Source organism: Jaculus jaculus, chromosome 2 (assembly GCF_020740685.1).
Source record: "Jaculus jaculus isolate mJacJac1 chromosome 2, mJacJac1.mat.Y.cur, whole genome shotgun sequence".
In the NCBI taxonomy this organism is placed as follows: domain Eukaryota; kingdom Metazoa; phylum Chordata; class Mammalia; order Rodentia; family Dipodidae; genus Jaculus; species Jaculus jaculus.
Genome location: NC_059103.1, coordinates 153,977,685 through 153,998,856, shown reverse-complemented (window position 1 = coordinate 153,998,856; position 21,172 = coordinate 153,977,685). Strand labels below are relative to the sequence as shown.

General features: G+C 36.7%; 1 pseudogene; it reads left to right on the top strand.

Annotated features, from left to right (window-relative positions):
- The first annotated feature begins 4,080 nt into the window (after positions 1-4,080).
- The window catches only part of LOC101601903, a 189,405-nt pseudogene continuing 172,313 nt past the window's right edge, over positions 4,081-21,172 (top strand).

Sequence of the window (21,172 nt, the reverse complement as noted above, 5' to 3'; positions counted from 1 at the left end):
TTAAAATTTGGGGTACAAACATCCTCTGGGGTACTAACAGTTTTCTGTTTGGGATGAAGTGAAGCTAGAAGAATACATGGATTCCATCCCAGGGAATCTTCTAGTAGTCATCTGTAACGGCTGCCTTTCTCTACTGAGTTTAAATTGTAGCTTTGTTTTCAAATCTCTCCACTTAAAAAAAAAAAAAATGTTTTGTTCACTTGCAAAGAGAGGGAGGGAGGGAGAGAAAGAAAGAGAGAGAGAGAGCAGAGAGGAGAAAACCAGGAGAGAGGAGAAAAACCAGGGCCTCCTGGTACTGCAATTGACCTCAAACACATGGGTCATCCTGTGGATCTTGATCACCATCATCCTAAAATCTCTATATTTTCCCATGTATGAGGGAAATAATGCTACAATTGTGTTCCTGTGTTTCACTTACTTCCTTTAGCATAATGCCTTCTTTGCCAAGTTATCTATTTACATATATATGGCATATATTTGCAAATAAAGAGGTTTCCTTTTGTTTTTTGTTTTTTTTTTCAGAAATGTAATAGCTATTTTTATACCTTACCTTATAAAATGCCTATTTTTGTCTGGTGGCCACTTTCTTTTTTAGTAAAGTGGTTTGGTTACATGCTATTGAGTTGAGTGGCTAATATATTTCGAACATTAGTCTCTATCTAATGTTGGTTCTGAGTATTATCTCTCATGTGTAGGCTGTTTCTTTCAACCTTTGGTTATTTAATGCAGCCTTTGTTGTACAGACGCCTTCCTCTGTGTCTGTCTTTGCCATTGTTGCCTGAGTATGAGCTAAAATATCTTGTCCAGATCAATGTGCGAATGGTTTATCTCTATGCTTTCTATTTATGGTATCAGACTTTTGGTTCTTGTGTTTAATTCTTCGCCATATGATTTAACTTTGTTTAAATGATAAAGGGCATTATTTTATCAATTGTATGATCTATCTATCTATCTATCTATCTATCTATCTATCTATCTGATATGCACACATGAACACATACTTATACACATACACAATGTATAAAGAGATTTTTTCATAAATAATGGCCTATGCAGTTAAGGACATTAATAAGTCCTGTAATCTGTTGTCTGCAAATTAGTATCCCAGGAATGCTGGTGGAATTTCTTTCCAAGTTCAAAGGCCTGAGAATCAAGGGAGCTAATTGTTTAAGTATTAGTTGTAGGAGAGAAAAGATAGGAGAGATGTTTCAATTCAAGCAGGAAAGAAAAAAGTAAGAAGGCAGTATTCTATTTCCTTCACTTTTTATTCTATTCAGTCACTCAATAACTTGATGCCAATTACAGTCAGCTTTACCTTGCTGGCAGCAAACATCCAAACAAGAACAGCTTGTTAGAGCAAAGAGTTTATTTTGGCTTACAGACTTGATGGGAAGCTCCATGATGGCAGGGTAAAATGATGGCATGTATACAGAGTGGACATGATGTCCTGGCCAACATCAAGTGGCAACAGCAGCAGGAGTGTAGACCAAATGCTGGCAAGCTTAAGCTGGCTATAATACCAATAATCCTGCCCCCAACAATACTGCTTCCAGGAGACTTCAGTTCCCAAATAACCACTAGTTGGAGGACCTAAGCATTCAGAACACCCGAGTTTATAGGTAACACTGGAATCAAATCACACAATGACTTACCCCAATTGGGGGCAAACTCTATTTTACTATTTGGAATAATGCAAATGAAAATCTCATCTAGAAACACCCTCACAGACAGATGTGTAAATAATGTTTAAGGTAGTTCCTCTTGCCATTGAAAACCATGAATAAAATTAATCACTGCTTCTGTGTAAATGATTGGGATACAGTATGTTTTAGAATATCATTCATTTATGAAATTTTGTTGTATAGAAAATTCCTCTAGGTCCTTGCATGGTCAGTGCATGGATAGGCACAGCAGTCTGGAGTGAGTAGGTTGGGCCCATATCTGGACTCCTCTCACTGCCTGGGTCTTTGTTCCTTGTGCAGACAGTATGTGAGTAGCTGAGCACTCTGCAGTGAGTAGAACAGACCCCTGTATCTAGGCTTCTCCCAATTCCCGAGTCTAGGTTGCCTGCACTGTTCTATGTCCTAGAGGGCTCAGCACAGAAGTAGGCCAGATCCCTGTTCTCTTGCTCTTCCTGGGCCCCTGGCACTGGTAAGTCCTGTTGTTCTTTGCTCAGGAAGGCCTAGTCCCTGTGTGAGCTATGGAATGAGGCCTATTGCTCTGGTATTTTGACTGGCCAAAATCCCTGTTCACCTGAGTCAGAGGGTGAACAGGCCAAAGGACACAAAATTGCTTCCTCCTTTAAAAAATAAAATAGAATAGTCTTTGTAAAATGTAAAACAACGCCAAAAAGCCAACAAAAGTCAGAAAACTAAGAAATCTCCACTAAAAATACCTAGTCCTACTACTGAAGCCTCCATTGAAATCACAGAGTAATCAACACAAATTCATTCTCCAAATGAAGACACAAAAACCATTGGGACCCTGATAAAATAAAAAAAAATAAAGAAAAATAAAAATAAACAATCACTGAACTTGAAGCAAACTACCAAAGAACCAACAACCATATCAATAAAATTGAATAGAATCATCTCCTAGAGCACACAAGTTTTGACAGTAGGCTTAACTTTATTGAGGAAAACATTACAACCCTACAAAGAGATATGAATAAATTGAGGGTAAGTGAAGAAATGTAAGACAACAACAACCAGTTAATTAGGTTTCATAAAGCCTTCATCAAATGCAAGAATGAACTACAAGAAGTATCAAGAAAATCAGAATTCAAATTGAATTCATACCTCAAAAAAGAGATGGACAGTATACAAAACAAAAATGAAATAGAATTTATAAAAAAAATCTATCTAGAACCACTCACCAACTGAGCTACTCATGTGGAAAACATAACCTCTGATCTGGAAGATAAGACAGAAGAAATTGATTGTGAGGCCAAAAACTTTGCTAAGTTCAAAAAATCAAGTTGACAGAATATGAGGGAACTGTGGGACACTCTAAAATGACCAAACATCTGGATCACTGGTTATACCAGAAGGAGAGGAAATCCAGACTAGAGGCATAGAAAACATACTTAATAAAATCATTGTTGAAAAATGTTCTTAATCTTGCAAAATAGAGGACCATGCAGGAACAAGAAACCCACAGAACACCAAACAGGCAGGACCAAAGAAAAACCTCTCAAAGACACATCATAGTTAAAATCCTTAACAAAGAAAACAAAGAGAGAGGGTTAAAAACAGTAAGAGAGAAGCAATGCACAACATATGAAGGCAAAACCATTAAAATAACATCAGATTTCTCAGTGGAAACCCAGGAAGCCAGAAGGGCCTGGAATGGAAAACTTCAAAATCTGAAAATCTATGGCTTCCAATCCAAGCTTCTTTAGCCAGCAAAAGTATTCCTCATAATATATGATGAAAGAAAAATTTCCATGAACGAAGCAACTCTACAGTTATATAAACACAAAGCCAACCTACAGAGAATACTTTAGGGAATACTCCACACCGAACAGTCAAACAGCCACTCTTGAGGGACAACAGGGAAATCACAGTAACCAAAATAAACCGGGATCAAATCAGTACGTAACACAAGCAAGCACCCAAACCCATAAGATACCTCATCATGGCAGGGATTAATTCCAACTAATTAATAATTCAAATTAGTAGATAGATCATCCTAGCAGAAAATCAACAGGGAAATAATAGAGCTTAATAACATCATAGATAACTAGACCTAATGGATATCTGCAGAACTTTCCACACAACTCTATAGAATACACATTCTTTCAGCAGCCCACAGAACCTTTTCCAAAATAGAACACATATTAGGCCATAAAGCATGCCTTCATAAAGTCAGGAAAATTGAAGTCATGTCAGATCACTATTCTTTAAAGCTAGAAATTAACAACAAGAGAAACATCAAGTACTCCACCAACTCCTGAAGACTAAACAACACACTATTAGACAATGAGTGTGTCACTGAAGAAATTGAAAAAGAAATTGTAAAATTCCTATATTTGAATGATAATGAAAACACAATCTATCAAAGTTATGGCTTTTTGCCAAGATGGCACCGAAAGCCAAGAAGGAAGCTCCTGCCCCTCCCAAAGCTGAAGCCAAAGCAAAGGCCCTGAAAGCCAAGAAGGCCCTGCTGGAAGGCGTCCACAGCCACAAAAAGAAAAAGATCAGCATGTCACCCACCTTTCTACGACCCAAGACACTGCACCTCCTAAGGCAGCCTAAATCCCCTCGGAAGAGCGCCCCCAGGAGAAACAAGCTTGACCATTATGCCATCATCAAGTTCCCCCTGACCACCGAGTCGGCCATGAAGAAGATAGACGACAATACCACCCTGGTGTTCACTGTGGACGTAAAGGGTAACAAGCGCCAGATCAAACAGGCTGTGAAGAAACTATGACACTGATGTGGCCAAAGTCAACACCCTGATCATTCCTGATGGAGAGAAGAAGGCCTATGTTCGGCTGGCTCCCGATTATGATGCTTTGGATGTTGCCAACAAAATTGGGATCCAGCTGGTTAATTCTAAATACACTTTTTTTTTCACTATTAAAAAAAAAATAAATAAATAACTTATGTAACTCAATGAAGGCAGCCATAAGGGGAAAATTCATAGCCCTACATGCCTTTTTTACAAAGACAGAGAGATCACAAATAATAAATTGACTATCAACCTAAGGGTCCTTGAAAACCAAGAAGTATCCAACACAAAGAGCTCCAGACAGAAAGAAATGATCAAGATTAGAGCAGAAATAAATGAATTTGGAAAGAAGAAAATTAATTTTAAAAAAATTCAACAAAGCAAAGATATGGTTTTTCACAAAAATAAACAAGATTGGCAAACCACTGGCCAAAGTGATCAAGGAAAAAAAAAAGAGAAGTCTCAAATTAAGAAAATCAGGAATGGCTGGGTGTGGTGGCGCACACCTTTAATCCCAGCACTCTGGAGGCAGAGGTAGGAGGATCATGGTGCATTCAAGGCCACCCTGAGACTAAATAGTGAATTCCAGGTCAGCCTGGGCTAGAATGAAACCCTACCTTGAAAAAACAAAAAAACAAAAAAACAAAAAAAAAAAAAGGAAAGATCACTACAGACATCAATAAAATTGGAAGAATCATCAGTGCACACGTCACTACTTCACATAAATAAGTAATCTGGAAGAAATGGATGAATTCCTAGAAACATACCACCTACCAAAACTAAACTCAGAGCTGATTAATCTCCTAAACAAATCTATCACATCCATGGAGATTGAAAAGTTAAAGAAATCCCCACAATCAGATGGCTTCTTAGTTGAATTCTTTCAAACCTTCATAGAAGAAATGTAACCAATTTTTTTCAAACTATTCTGCATAATAAGAGACCAGGGTATCATCCCTGACTCCTATTATGACTAGCATCACCCTGATGCCAAAACCAGATGGATGCAACAAGGAAATAAAAGTATAGGCCTATATCCCTAATGAACTTAGATGTAAAAGTCCTGAAACAAATCCTTGCAAACTGAATTCAACAACAAATCAAAATCATTAACCTCCTTGATCATGTAGGTTTCATCTCAGGATGCAGGGATGGCTTAACATATGGAAATTGGCAATACACATAAATAAATTGAACCATATGAACCACATGTTCATCTCAATTGATGCAGAGAAGGCCTTTGACAAAATACAGCACCACTTCCTGATAAAAACACAGGAAAGAATGGGCATGGAGGGCTAATATCATAATAAATAAATAATAAAAAAATAATAAAGTCTACATATAAAGCTCATAAAGCCTAAATAATATTTTTGTTTTCTTGAGGTAGGGTCTCACTCTATCCCAGGCTGACCTGGAATTCACTATGTAGTCTCAGGGTGATCTCGAACACACAGTGAACCTCCTACCTCTGCCTCCCAAATGCTGGGATTAAAGAAGTGCACCACCAGACCCAGCCCAAATTAGTTTTTTTTGTTCAGTTTTTATTTATCTATTTGAGCGTGACAGACACAGAGAGAAAGACAGAGAGAAGGAGAGAGAGAGAGAGAGAGAGAGAGAGAGAGAGAGAGAGAGAGAGAACATGGGCATACCAGGGCCTCTAGCCACTGCAAACGAACTCTAGATGTGTGGCCCCTGATGCATCTGGCTAATGTGGGTCTTGGGAAATTGAGCCTTGAACTGGGGGCCTTAGGCTTCACAGGCAAGCACGTAACTGCTAAGCCATCCCTCCAGCCCCCAACTAATATTTAATGGGGAAAAAATCAAGGAGTTCCCCTTGAGATTAGGAAGAAGATAGGGGTACTCACTGTCACCACTGCTTCTCAACATAGTACTAGAAGTACTAGCAGAAGCAATAAGACAGGAGAAAGAAATAAAGTTTCCATCTCAAAACTTCTAAAGGTGATAAATTCCATCAGCAAAGTGGCAGGATACATAATCAATGCACAAAAATCAGTAGCTTTTCTATATGAAAAGGAAATATATTCTGAAAAAGAAATCTGTGAGACTGTCCCATTTCCAATAGCAACAAAAAATTAAGTATCTTGGTATAACACTAACAAAGGAAGTAAAGGGACTACATAATGAAAACACTCAAGAAAGAAATAAAGGACTTAAGATGGAAGGACCTCAAATGTTCCTGGATAGGTAAAATTAATATTGTGAAAATGGAACTTATGCCAAAAGCAATATACAGATCTAATTCAATACCAATAAAAATACCAGCATCCTTCTTCACTGTGACTGAAAAAAATATGTTCTCAAAATTCATATGGTATGGCAGAAGGACTCAGATATCCAAATATATCGTCAGCAAAAGAAACACCTCTGGTGGTATCACTATACCTGATCTAAAGCTATATTGCAAAACCATAGTGACAAAAAACAGCATGGTTCTGGAGTAAAAACAGAATTGAAGACATATACCTGAAGGCAAGAAACTACAGGTGTTTCATCTTTGACAAAATTGCCAATGATGTAGACTGGAGAAAAGACAGCATTTTTAACAAATGGTGTTGGTCAGATTGGATAACCATATGTAGAAAAACGAATTTAGACCCAATGATTTCACCATACACAAAGTCAAGTCCAAATAGATTAAAGACCTTAATATAAGACCTGAATGTCTTCAACTACTAGAAGAAGAAAAAAAAAAAAAAAAGGAAGCACTCTCCACGGTATAGGACTGGGAAAAGGCATCCTTAACAAAACCCCAGTAGCCAAGGAAATTAAGAAAGCACTCAACCAGTGGGATCTAATGAAACTAAAAATCTTTTGCACAGACTAACATACCATAAGCAAAGCCATTAGATTACCAACTATATGGGATAAAATCTTTGCCAGCTATACCACTGACAGAAGCCTAATATGTAGAATCTACAAAGAACTCAAAACACTAAACAATAAAACATCAAACAACCCACTCCAAAAGTGGGGCAAAGAACTAAATAGGGATTTCTCAATGAAAGACTTACAAATTGTCAACACACACTTAAGAAAATTATCAACACCCTTAACCATTAAGGAAATGCAGATTAATACAACTATGAGGTTCCACCTTACCCCAGTAAGGACAGAAACCATTAAAAAATCAAATGAAATTGGTGAGGCTGCAGGAAAATAGGAACCTTCATTCACTGTTGGTGGAAATGTAAGCTCATACAACCCCAGTAAACTCATTGGTTCACCAAACTGTATTGGGTACAATGTACTTTTGTCTGTCATCTGGGGTGAAGATGTGTTTTCATGTCTCATGAGGGTGGGGAAGAGATATTTCTCACCAGAAATATATTGCTGCATTTTTATTAGATGAAAATTATTATTGATGTAAAATTATATATTTCATGTCATTTTGACTACTGATGAAAACAAGCGCATCCATATTATTCATCCTTAAGCATTCATTGCCTGAGACTGTGCTTATGAAAATTACCTATGTTCTGGAGAAAGAGATGAAAGTTATGCAAGAAGGCACTTTCTTCAATTCTTTTTCTTCCCTGTTGTGAGTTAATTTTAGATGCTGAATACTAATGAAGCTCAAAGAACTCTTGAAATAACTGAATAGTATACTGGATTCCCTCTTCCTGCTCTATATTTTCACTTCTGTTCCCAGGTAATGACTTCTTAGTAATACAATCCTAAACACAACTTAAACTAGTTTCAAAATTATGCTATGAACTGGTGTTTTTAAAGATTGAATTAACCTTTCCTTTAATATTTTCTACAGGCAATCAATTCATGATTAACTGCATTGTTTCAGTTAGTTACACTGTATGACACATGTCCTTTAATCAATTTATATAATGATTTTGAGAAGCTCCAGCACAAGAAAGTGGTTTGTCATATTTTTAGAATGTTATGCTACAATATTATCACTATCATCTACTATTACTCTATATAATTCTTCCCAGCAATCAAACTCATTTATTACTAAGATAGGGAAACTATTTTGATATTTTATGAATATAATTGTCAGTATTATTGAGAGAACATCTAGTAAAAACCTAGTAGGATTTAAGACATATGGAAGATTTATAGTTCTACATAACTAAAAGTTGATAATGAGTGTTTGATGTGATACTTATTTTACTAGGGTCCTTAAATTTTATGATTAGATGAATTTTAATGTTGACATTTACTGATTTCATTGTTTTGCCAGTTCATGCTTATGATTTCAGACTCACTTCATTCAGTATATAGAAGGCTAACTCTTTGTGAGCATTTATAGTTTATTTTATCAACTCTCCAGCCATTAGTTGGATATAATTGATATTTTAGTATAGGAGAAAGGTGATTTGAGAGGTAGGAATCAAATATAGCATTAAAATCTTCAGAAATGAATTAACAAACATAGTGTGGTTTATGCATGTAATAAAACAATATTCAGCCTTAAGTATAAACTTCTGATGAATAGTTCAGCATATAGCATTGACTAACTGAGCCAGATACAAAGGACAACATGACATGATTTTATTGACATGGCATACCTAGAACTGGCAAGCTTTTAAAGAACTAAAATAAAATCGTCATCACAATGGGGAAAGCTGGGAAGAGGGGAGGTATTGTCTAATGAACACAAGGTTCCAGCTTGGGATGATGAACTGTAATTGAGATGAATCATGGTGATTACTGTAAAAAATTCATATTATATAATTCTAAATTATATACTGTATAATATACTATAAAAGTTGATTCCAGGGCTGGAGAGATGGCTTAGCGGTTAAGCGCTTGCCCGTGAAGCCTAAGGACCCTGGTTCGAGGCTCGGTTCCCCAGGTCCCACGTTAGCCAGATGCACAAGGGGGCGCACATGTCTGGAGTTCGTTTGCAGAGGCTGGAAGCCCTGGCGTGCCCATTCTCACTCTCGCCCTCTATCTGTCTTTCTCTCTGTGTCTGTCGCTCTCAAATAAATAAATTAATTAATTTTAAAAAAAGTTGATTCCAATCATAAAATAGGTTAGGTAGGGCACATTTTGTTACTTTAAAAAATATATTAAACTACCTGAAAATAGAACTATGAGCTATTTGAATTTAAGAATTTGGGCAAATCCTACTGTTGGTGACAAAAACCATTATTATTTTTGCCTCAACCATCACAAGCTGAAAAGCACCATGATGTGCCCAGTTACTATGCAGGTAATTTATACAAGTATTATTGATATTGAAAATGTTTTGCTAATCAAAACTGAAAGTAAATCTAAAAGTAACAGACATTTCCTAGGTATCATTATTGGAAGTATTTTGTATCAAAATAAACTAAGGTGTATTATTTTCTCAATTCAATTAATTTAATTATTATAGTTTCAATCATACAATATCTCAATTTTCATCTAGGAAATATATTTACTTAAATAAGAGAACAAAATAACTACTTTGGTAGTTATTTTATTGTTATTATACTGAGAGGCAAGGAACCATTTTAATCTATTAGCTCTCTCTATAATTTGCAAAACCATTCAGTGTATTCTTTATCACTCAGAGCTTGGTATTCAACATAGTGCTATATAATAAAGACATGTGAAACAATGTATTTTGAGGGTGTTCCAATTAAGTTCAACTGTGCTCCTCAAATCACATGCTAAATAAGAGTCTTTGCTATCCTTTGAGTATTAGTTCCAGTATAAACACTGATTTTTAAATGTTTCATTTATTTATTTACTTATTTGAGAGAGAGAGAGAGAGAGTTAGGTGCACCAGGGCCTCCAGCCACTGCAAACAAACTTCAGACACATGTGCCAGGTTACGCATCTGGCTTATGTGTGGTACTAGGGAATCCTATCTGGGTCCTTACACTTCACAAGCAAATGCATTAACAGATGGGCCATATCTCCAGCCCCAACACTGATTTGTTATAATTGACCTGAAAACCTTTGTTCAAAGATATTTCTTGGAGTAATGATGATAACATTCAATTCCATGGGATCTGTTATATGTTGAGAAGCAAACTCTTACATAGACAAGTTTATAAGAAGCTTTGCAGGAAACAGTATTGGAATTAGAAGGGAGTAAGCAGGATTGAGCAGTGAATAACTGGACCTAATGCAGTCTTAATTAGGATGCAAGCAAACTTTATTAGAGTCTTTGGGATTTTTAGGCAGAGATCAGGAACTTGTATACCTATGATGCCTGGTAAACTGATGTCCAAAGCCCTGTAAATGGGATGAGACTATGTACCCAAAGAGTCTTTTGAGTCAGAGCTAAGTGTTTAGCAGCCATAACCCTACAACAAAGGAAACATGATTTTTGTATGGGAAAGCACTGGGGCAGTAAATCACAAGAGCTGCATGAGGGTCCTGAGTAAAACTCCCAGTTCTTTGTAATAACTCTGCCAGGAACACTGAAAGGTAAGGCATCTTTGAACCACTGTACAATTTAAGAGTGGAATTTAAAGTTGACACAGGATCTTATATTTTAAGTGCATAATTACCATGAGTAGCACTATCAGCTCTAGAAAATGTGAAAATATTTATACTTTGACACTGTAACTTGTGATAGGAGGATACAGAGTTGCTTATACAAAAAACAAACCACATAGTGGTATAAACCTGATAAATTTGTTTCTTGATGGAGAAACTTAACTTTCACGAGTATGTAGCTAATCAACATATGAATGTGTAGTAAAAGTATGAATTAATTATTCATATGTCTCACAGAGGATTTTCTTTGTGTATTATATGTATTTTTTTTAAGTTTCATGTTTTTTTTTTTCTTGTATTACAACTTCAGACAGGCTCCTGCTGAGTACAGGTAGACACTGCTGAAGATCATGTTTCTGACAGGCCTAAAGCTCTGTGACCCGAGCACAATATACCTAGCTTACTGTCTTTTTCTCAGCATCTTGACAAGGTCATTGTGCATTAAGAGGAAACATTCCGTCTCTAACACCCTAATGCTCACTTTCCTTGAGGAAAGTTTGAAAAAGCATATAATTTTAACACATCACCATCATTTTTGACTACATAGTAGGCAGTTTTGTTCATGGTAAGTGAACTTCTTACATGTAAATACACCAATCAGAAAGTAAAGTGTTCCAAGTAATAACCAAGTACAACTTTGAAAGATGCATTTGCTAGCCTCTAAGCATCATTGAGTTGAATGCTAAATCAGACATTTTTCCAGCATCTTTAGTAGTGGAACCCTTTCATTAAATACAAACTAAAAATAAATGTAGTCATTGTTTTTGAGGAAAAAAAATATATATACATATACATATATATATATATATATATATATATATATATATATATATATATATATACACACACACACACATAATCTCCACATAAACCATAAACAATTTGAGTAGAATAAAAGGCTCAGACATAAAGTAACACACTTATATACAACAGATTTATTTAAAGTTAAGACTGATAAATTGATCTAACAGAAATATAGGACACATAATAAACTGTAATTTTGGATAAGCAAGTACACTTATTAAGGGGGGCAGAGGAGTCTCACCTGGAAATAGGTCATGCTGGCTTTGGCCTGGAACTTCACGTACAGCCAAGACTTCCTTAGAACTCATGCCAATCCTTGGACATCCCCAGGGTGAAGTCTAGGAACAAATGCATGAGCTGCCATTTCTGGCTCCCAATCAATGTTTTAAAAATATATTTTATTTATTTGGCAGAGAGAATGAGGGAGTGGGGAGGGAGACAATGGGCATGCCAGGGCTTAGGGCCACTGCAAACGAATTCCAGACATATGGGCCCCCTTGTGCATCTGGCTTAGGTGGGTCCTGGAGAATCAAACCAGGATCCTTTGGCTTTTCAGGCAAATGCCTTAACAATTAAGCCATCTCTACAGCCCCCACCCCCAAGCAATTTTTAATAAATGAATTAAGAATACAAAAAGAAGAAAGATTACTTTAACACGGTGTTAGAAATACTGTATATCCATACCTTCATTCATTTCTATCAGTGTGTGTGTGTGTCTCCAGAGCTTGGAGACCAGTTTGTCCCTCATTACACAATTAAGATTGAGGCCTTAATATCTGAAGACCCAAAGGACATTCCAGATAAGCAAAAGTAGAAAAACTTCTTAAGGTCAAATTTTTACAGCATAAGAGGGAATGTGAGTGGCTATGTCTGTCACCTCACATTGACACAATTTCAATGTCTATTTTAGAACCTAACAATTATAAAATATAAGCTTATGAACCCACATTATCTACCTGCTGATCTTTTCATTTGGGGTTGAGTCTTTTGTTCTCTTTATATGTATCTCTGTACAGACTGGCTGAAGAAAAGTGGGTACAGTTGCAATAATTTGAGAAGAAAAAAAAATTAAAATAATATATTAATATGGTTATCAAATACTTCAAGTTCAATCACATTTTTATATTACTCTATCAGTTGTACATCTGAATATTTATATGTAAAGAATTTAATTCCAAAGTTTTAATTACTGTACACCAGAATCATTTGTAATTACTCACTATTATTTTTAAGACCTGCACAGTTTAAATTCTGACAAGGAGTACATTTTCCTTACGGTAACAATGCATAGAAAAGCATGTTTATTCATAACAGAATATTTACTTTGGATCAAACCGTTGGAGTAGTCTCTTATAGGCTTTCGAAGCACAATAGAATGGGCCAATGTTACCCTTTATCTTATGAATACAATAGGATTATCCTGTCTGACAGTCCTAAGAACATACATGTTGCTGTGATTTTCCTTCATCTGGAAGTGCATGGACTTGTAGTTTTAAATCACTTATCAAAGGGACACAGAGGAATGTACCTTTTCCCTTATTTTTCAAATCCTAAGAAAGTGTGGTCTATGTATTTATTATCTATCTATTCTCTCTCTCTCTCTCTCTCTCTCTCTCTCTCATCTCTCATCTCTCATCTCTCATCTCTCTATATATTGACCTTAATGACAGGTTCATGTATAGCCCAGGGTAACTTCAAACTCACTATGTAGCCAACAGTAACTTTAAATTTTTAACCCTACTTCTTCAGCCTACAGAGTATAGGGTTTTCATACTAGCTTTCTGTCATAATATTTTAAAATTTAATATTTTATTTAGTTAATTACTTATTTGTTTATTTAAGAGAAAGAGGCAGAGAGAGCAGAACAGAATGGGCACACCAGGTGCCGGAGATGGCAAGCATGCCATTTCTCAAGATGTTTTCCTACTTTCTGCCAATTGTCAAGGTCTAATGTCCCCTCCTTTGGCAACCAGGGACTTACTTTTTGTATAAATTGAATAAATTATATGAGATTATTTTTCTTAAAATTTATTCCTTCATTCCTTGGCATCTTTCTCAGTATCTTAATGTACATCTGTCTTTCCTTAGATTCTATCTGTCCCATTTTTTTTCTTTGATTACTCACCCCTCTTTTTCCCATCCTTGCTCTTTTACCAGGGAGTCTGCAGGTCCCTGGGTAAGGTCTGTCCCTAACTGAGCCTCAACTTACCTCAAATCAGGCCCCTGTTTGGGTGCCACTTGCTGGCGTCCAGCCCTGGCTTGAATGAGGGTGCCCAAAGGGAGGTGTGAAAGGGAGCGGCACAATAATGACTCGAAGTCAAGTTCTGATGCAAACTGACAGGCTAATGCCAAAGGCAGCTGAGTTTTTCCATCCTTCTCTCTCTGCTTCTCTGTTTCTATGTTGTCCTGTTCTTTTTTTCTTTTCTCCCTCTCTCTCTCTCTCTCTCTCTCTCTCTCTCTCTCTCTCTCTCTCTTTGTCTTTTTCTCTGTTCTCTGTTTTTTCCCTGCTTCTATACTTCTCTGCTGCCACAGCTCTTAGCCTCAGTCTTTTATTTTCTGATCACGTCTTACAAGAGCAAACTTCAAGAAAGGTACAATTTCACAGAATTCATAGAAACTTTTTGTCATTCCTTTACATTAAACAATTCCATAATTATTCACTTCAAGTATAGTCGTCAGGCCCCTATAATGATTAACTGTTTTCACATTTTCCCCATGTATGTGCAGTCAAGCTCTTGTGATTTCCTGAACTTCTGCTTTCAATTACTATATTAAATGTGAGAGGCAAAGAAAACACAAATGGGGGTTCCCATCATTAATCATTGATCCAATTGATGCATTTATCCCTCAATCATTTATTTTGAAATTTCCTTTTCATGTCTCTCCAGTACTAAGATTTTGGTTCCCCCAATAGAACTCTTTCTGACTTCAATTGTTTTTTCTGTAAGGATTCTTGGTAAATTGCCACCATTTAGAAAAATTAGCCATAGAACATGTTTTACATTGTTCCAGGAGTTTCATTGTTTCCTCCCAAGTGTACTGTACTCCATGCCTGACTTTCTTTAAGGCCTTTAAGGAAAACAATTATCTCTGACCCATTTTCTTGTTTTTCTAATTCTATGACAGTGCCTCTTTCAGATACATTGACCAACACTTCACTGACACTAATTTTTGCTGGAAAAGTAAACTTAGAGATTGGGACACCAAGTGAAAGACAGAGAAAGACAAACATTGTACAGAAAATCACAGATATCTGTAGCATAGAGAGCCAAAGATTTTCCTATAGAGGGGCCACATTGGACTTCAAGGAAGAGACAGCTGGGCTGGAACTGTGTCATGCAGTTCATCAGTGCTCAATTCCTCCTGATCCTGAAATGGCATGCTTGCTGTCTCCAGCAACCAGGGCATCTATCCACTCAAAGCAAACTTCAGCTGCACACATGACCTTGTATATCTAGCTTACATGAGTACTGAGCAATCAAACCCAGATCCTTTGGCTTTGTAGCAATGTGCCTTAAGTATTAAGCCATCTTGCAAGAGCCCTCTATCATACTTTCCAAAGCCTCCTACCTTGCCATTAACCACTTAAATTCTCCAATCTGTATATATAAAGAGAATATATTGATTTGCTAAAATGGAAAAATACAAAAAGCTATTACAGACATGGCTTTTGTATATTATATTTCACAAAAATTCTAAGAGCAAGTAAAAGAGTTCTCATTATAAAATGATAGCCATATCAATTGTGATACAATTAGTTTACTGTGTCATTATATAAACTGACTTCATAATATCATGGTATATATAGTGTACCTACAATTATATATTATATTCGATGTAAAACACAAAGTAAAATCAAAACAGTATCATTGTATCACTTCTACAAAAATGAAAACAAAACACTTAAAAACTATCACAATTTTGGTAATGCATTGTATTTTATCACTCCATTTAGAAAAAAAAAACACTTAGCTGCAATAGTGTTATGTGAGACAATGCTATGTAAAACACAGTGACATTTTTATGGACTTAATGACTCAACTATTCCTAGTGTGTGTTTGCCGGACAATGAGCATTTTTCATAATTTCCTGTAGAACATGAACAGACTATGTGCATTCCTCAGCAGGGTGCTGACTAATAAGATTTCTCAGGAAAAATAAATATTGGCTGAAGATATATGAATATGAAAAAAAAAACTGGAGTTGAAGAATATAGCTTCAAAGTTATTTATTTTATGTGAAATAGTAGATGCTAATTGATTTATTGCCTTTGAAGTATGTGCCATTTTATGAAATCATTTAATTCATGCTAAACACCACATTGATTTAATCTTAGATAATATATATATATATATATATATATATATATATATATATATATATATATATGTATGTTACATTATCTATAAAAACTTCAAACTCAGACTTCTGGCCAAGACGGCAACCACCTAGTTGTGCTGCAAATCCCGGGGAAAGATAGGCAAGACATTAAAGTTTTTCTGGGTCTTCTTGTCAGAAGGAGGGCTGGGGGGCAGGGAATTGCGGATCCCCTCATGGGCAGGTAGAACACCCATTCCAACAACTAGCTGGGTGCCCCGCCACAGCGCCCTGTCCCACTGCCCATTGCCATGCACTGTCCTGCACCTGTCCCATGCCCCGTCACAGTGCTATACCCAGCCATCCCCCAATCTCCTATGGTGGGGGAGTGCAGACTGTTTCTGGGTCCCAGTGTTCCCAGCCAGAGTTTGGGCAGCTTCAGGGCTTGGTACCTCAGTCCCCCTCCAAGCTCAAATGCAGGCAGCTTTGGCACATAACTGCTTTAGAATTCAGGCAACTTTAGCACCCTTGTCAGGCAATAGATAGGCGGCTTGGGCAAGTGGGAGCCAAAGCCCCAGATGCTTGGAAACTGCCCCAGGCTGCCTCAGATTCCCATTGCGTTAGAGCCCAGGCTGATCCACCCACCTACGTGCCCATACACTGTCATGGGCAGACCGCAAAACAAAAGAAATAACATGAAAAATCAAATGCAAGAAAATCCAGTTAGATCACCCAGTCCTGCAATGAAAAATACATCTTACCAAAACATCGAAGTGTCATTAGGATCAGAACATCAAATAGAACCTATGAACAATGGAACCCTGCCCAACCTAGTGGTAGAACTTGCAGGAAAGCAACAAAGACCCAATAATTTTGTGGATGCTACCATCACTAAGCTAGAACAAATTGATAAGATATTGGAAGGAATTCAAAGAGATGTAATAGTATTACATCAGTTGGCCATACTAAATGAGACATAAAGAAATGCAAGGATGAATTCCAAGAATCATCAAGAAAATCAGAAAAGGATGTGAAAAGGGAGCTTGAAAGAGTGATGGAAATGATACATAGAAAAGTAGTAGAAAATGCAAATTTAATTGAACAAGTCCAAAACTTTCTAGAAGCTCTCAAGAATAGAGTCAGTAAGTGGAGGATAGAAACTCTGATCTGGAAGACAAAATGGAAGAAACAGTTCAAGAGTTCAAAAACTTTAGTAAGTTCAAAAGTTCCTGTGAACAGAACATGAGGGAATTGTGGGATACACTTAAACGTCCTAATATCAGAATCATTGGAATACCAGAAGGAGAAGAATTTCAGACCAAAGGCATGGAGAACTTATTTAACAAAATAATTGAAGAAAACTTCCCCAGTCTCTTAATAGAAAGGCCCATTAAGATACAAGAAGCCAGCAGAATTCCAAACAGACTGGACCAAAGGAGAAACTCTCCAAGACATGTTGTCATTAAGACTCTAAACATTGACACCAAAGAGAAAATCCTAAAAGGAGCTAGGGAAAAACACCTCACCACTTTCAAAGGTAACCCCATCAGAATTACTTCAGACTTCTCAACGGAAACCCTGAAAGCTAGAAGGGCCTGGCATGAAACTCTCCAAAGTCTAAGAACCTATGGATTCCATCCCAAACTACTTTAACTGGCTAAATTATCCCTCATAATAGATGGTGAAAGAAAAACTTTCCATGACAAAACACAGCTTTATAATTATATGAACACCAAACCAAACAAACCTACAGAGAGTATTTTAGGAAATTCTCCACAAAGAAGACATGAATAGCCAAACTCAAATGCCTACAAGAAGCAGATCACAATAACCAAACAGATGTCAAAGCCCATGAAAACACCAACACACATCTACCAACACAATATGGCAGGGGTCAAATCAAATCTCACAGTCATTACCCTAAATATTAATGGCCTTAATTCACCCATCAAGAGACACAAGCTAACAGGATGGATCAAAAATTAGACCCCTCAATCTGTTGCCTTCAAGAAACCCACCTCACCACTAAAGACAGACACCTCCTCAGGGTAAAGGGGTGGAAGACAATATTCCAAGCAAATGGGAATAAGAAACAAGCAGGTGTAGCTATATTAATATCAGATAAAATAGACTTCAAACCAAAAATAATCAAAAAAGACAAAGAAGGCCACTTCCTACTTATCAAGGGAATGATCCATCAAGAGGATATTACAACCATAAATCTGATGCACCAAACACAGGCACACCACAGTTCATAAAACAAAATCTACTTGACAATAAAACAGAAATAGCCACCAACACCATCAAAGCTGGGGACGTCAATACCCCATTATCAGTAATAGACAGATCATCCAAACAGAAACACAACAGGGAAGTAAGAGAGCTCAACAAAACCATAGATCACTTAGAACTAATGATCATCTACAGAACTTTCCACCCCAAATCCATAGACTACACATTCTTGTCAGCAACCAATGGAACAGTGTCTGTAATAGACCACATACAGGGTCACAAAGACTGCCTCCAAATATTTAGGAAAACTGACATAATTCCCTGCATGATATCAGATCACAATGCTATATTGCTAGAAATCAATAACAAAAGACCCACCAAAAATCCCAACAGCGCCTGGAAACTGAACAGCACACTCTTAAACAATAAATGGATATGGATGAAATAAAAAAGGAAATTGCAAAATTCCTGGAATTGAATGACAATGAGAACACATCATACCAAAACTTATGATACATAATGAAGGTAGTTCTCAGGGAAAAATTTATAGCACTCAATGCCTTCATAAAAAACACAGAAAGATCACAAATCAATAACCTAACCATCCACATAGAGGCGCTGGAAAAACAAGAAAAAATCCAACCCTAAGAGCTCCAGTAGGAAGGAAATAATTAAAATATGAGCAGAAATTAATGAATTGGAAATAATTAAGACAATTAACAAAACTAAGAGCTGGTTCTTTGAAAAATAAACAAGATGGACAAACCCCTGGCCAATTTGATCAAGCAAAAAAAGGAGGGTCTTCAAATTAACAGAATTCAAAATGAAAAAGGAGAGAACACAACAGACATAAGAGAAATTGGGAGAATCATCAGGACTTATTTCAAAAACCTCTACTCCACGAAACTGGATAATGTGGAGAAGGATAAATTCCTGGACACATAACATCTATCATAGCTCAACTCAGAGCAGATTAGTCACCTCAATGAACCCGTCACACTCATGGAGATTGAAAAAGTAATAAAAAAAACCTCCCCAAAAAGAAGAGTCCAGGACCAGATGGCTTCTCAGCTGAATTCTATCAAACCTTCATGGAAGAACTCAAACCATCCTCCTCAAACTGTGCCACACAATTGAAGAACAGGGAAAGCTACCCAACTCCTTTTATGAAGCTAGTATCACCCTAATTCCAAAACCAGGCAGAGATGCAACAAGAAAAGAAAACTACCGGCCTAATTCCCTAATGCACTTAGATGCAAAGATCCTGAACAAAATCCTCGCAAACCGAATCCAACAACACATCTAAAGCATCATCCACCTTGACCAAATGGGATTCATCCCAGGAACACAAGTGTGGTTCAACACATGGAAATCTGTCAGTGTAATACACCACATAAACAAGCTTAAAAATAAAAACCACATGATCATTTTGATAGATGCAGAAATGGCCTTTGACAAGATATAAGCTCACTTCATGATCAAAACATTGGAGAGAATTAGCTTAGTTGGTACATATCTTAGCATAATAAAGGCAATTTACAAAGCTCCAAAGGCCCAAATAATACTTAATGGAGAGAGACTGGAGGAATTCCCATTAATATCAGGAACATGACAGGGTTGTCCAGTCTCACCTGTGCTTTTCAATATAGTACTGGAAGTCCTAGCTCAAGCAATAAGTCAGGAGAAGGAAATAAAAGGGATACTATTTGGAAAGGAATAAGTTAAGTTAGCTCTATTTGCTGATGACATTATTGTATATGTAATAGACCCAAGAGACTCCATCCCAAAACTCCTGAAGGTGATTAACTCCCATAGCAAAGTAACAGGTTACAAAATCAATGCACAAGACTCAGCAGCATTTCTATATGCAAATAACAAAGATACATAGAAAGAAATAAGGGACATAGTCCCATTTTCAATAGCAACAACAACAAAAAAAATACCTTGGAATAACATTAACCAAGGAAGTGAAAGATCTAAACAATGAAAATGTAAAAACATTCAAAAAAGAAATCGAGGAGGACTTGAGAAATTTGAAAGACCTCCCATGCTCCTGGATAGGCAGAATTAACATTGCGAAAATGACAATCCTACCAAAGGCAATATATAGATTTAGTGCAATTCCAATTAAAATCCCTACAGTGTTCTTCACAGAGATAGAAAAAATGATCTCAAATTCCATATGGAAGGGCAGAAGGCCTCGCATATCCAAACATATCCTCAGCAAAAGAAATACCTCTGGTGGCATCACCATATCTGATCTAAAGTTATATTACAAAGCCATAGTAATAAAAACAACATTGTACTGGCATAAAAAAACAGGAGTATGGACCAATGGAATAGACTTGAGGAGACTGACTTTGGGTCAAGCAACTATAGCTACTTGATATTCGACAAAGTCCCTAACAATATAGCCTGGAAAAAAGACTGCATCTTCAACAAATGGTGCTGGACAAACTGGATAACCACATGCAGGAAACTGAAACTTGATCCACACATTTCACCATGCACTATACTCAAATCCAAGTGGATCAAAGACCTCAATATAAGACCAGAAACTTGAATACTACTGGAAGCAAATTTAGGAAGTACTTTCCATGATCTAGGAATGGAAAAAGACTTCTTGAACAAAACCCAAGTAGCTCACAATCTTAAATAATCACTCATCTAATGGAATCATATGAAGCTGAAAAGTTTCTTTACAGAAAAACATACAATAAGCAAAGCCAATAGATTACCCACAGAATGGGAGAAAATATTTACGAGTTATCCAACTAATAGAAGCCTAATCTCTAGAATCTACAAAGAACTCAAAAATCTAAACAGTAAGAAGTAAACACCCCACTCACAAAATGGGGCAAGGAGATGAACAGGCAGTTCACAGAGGAAGAAA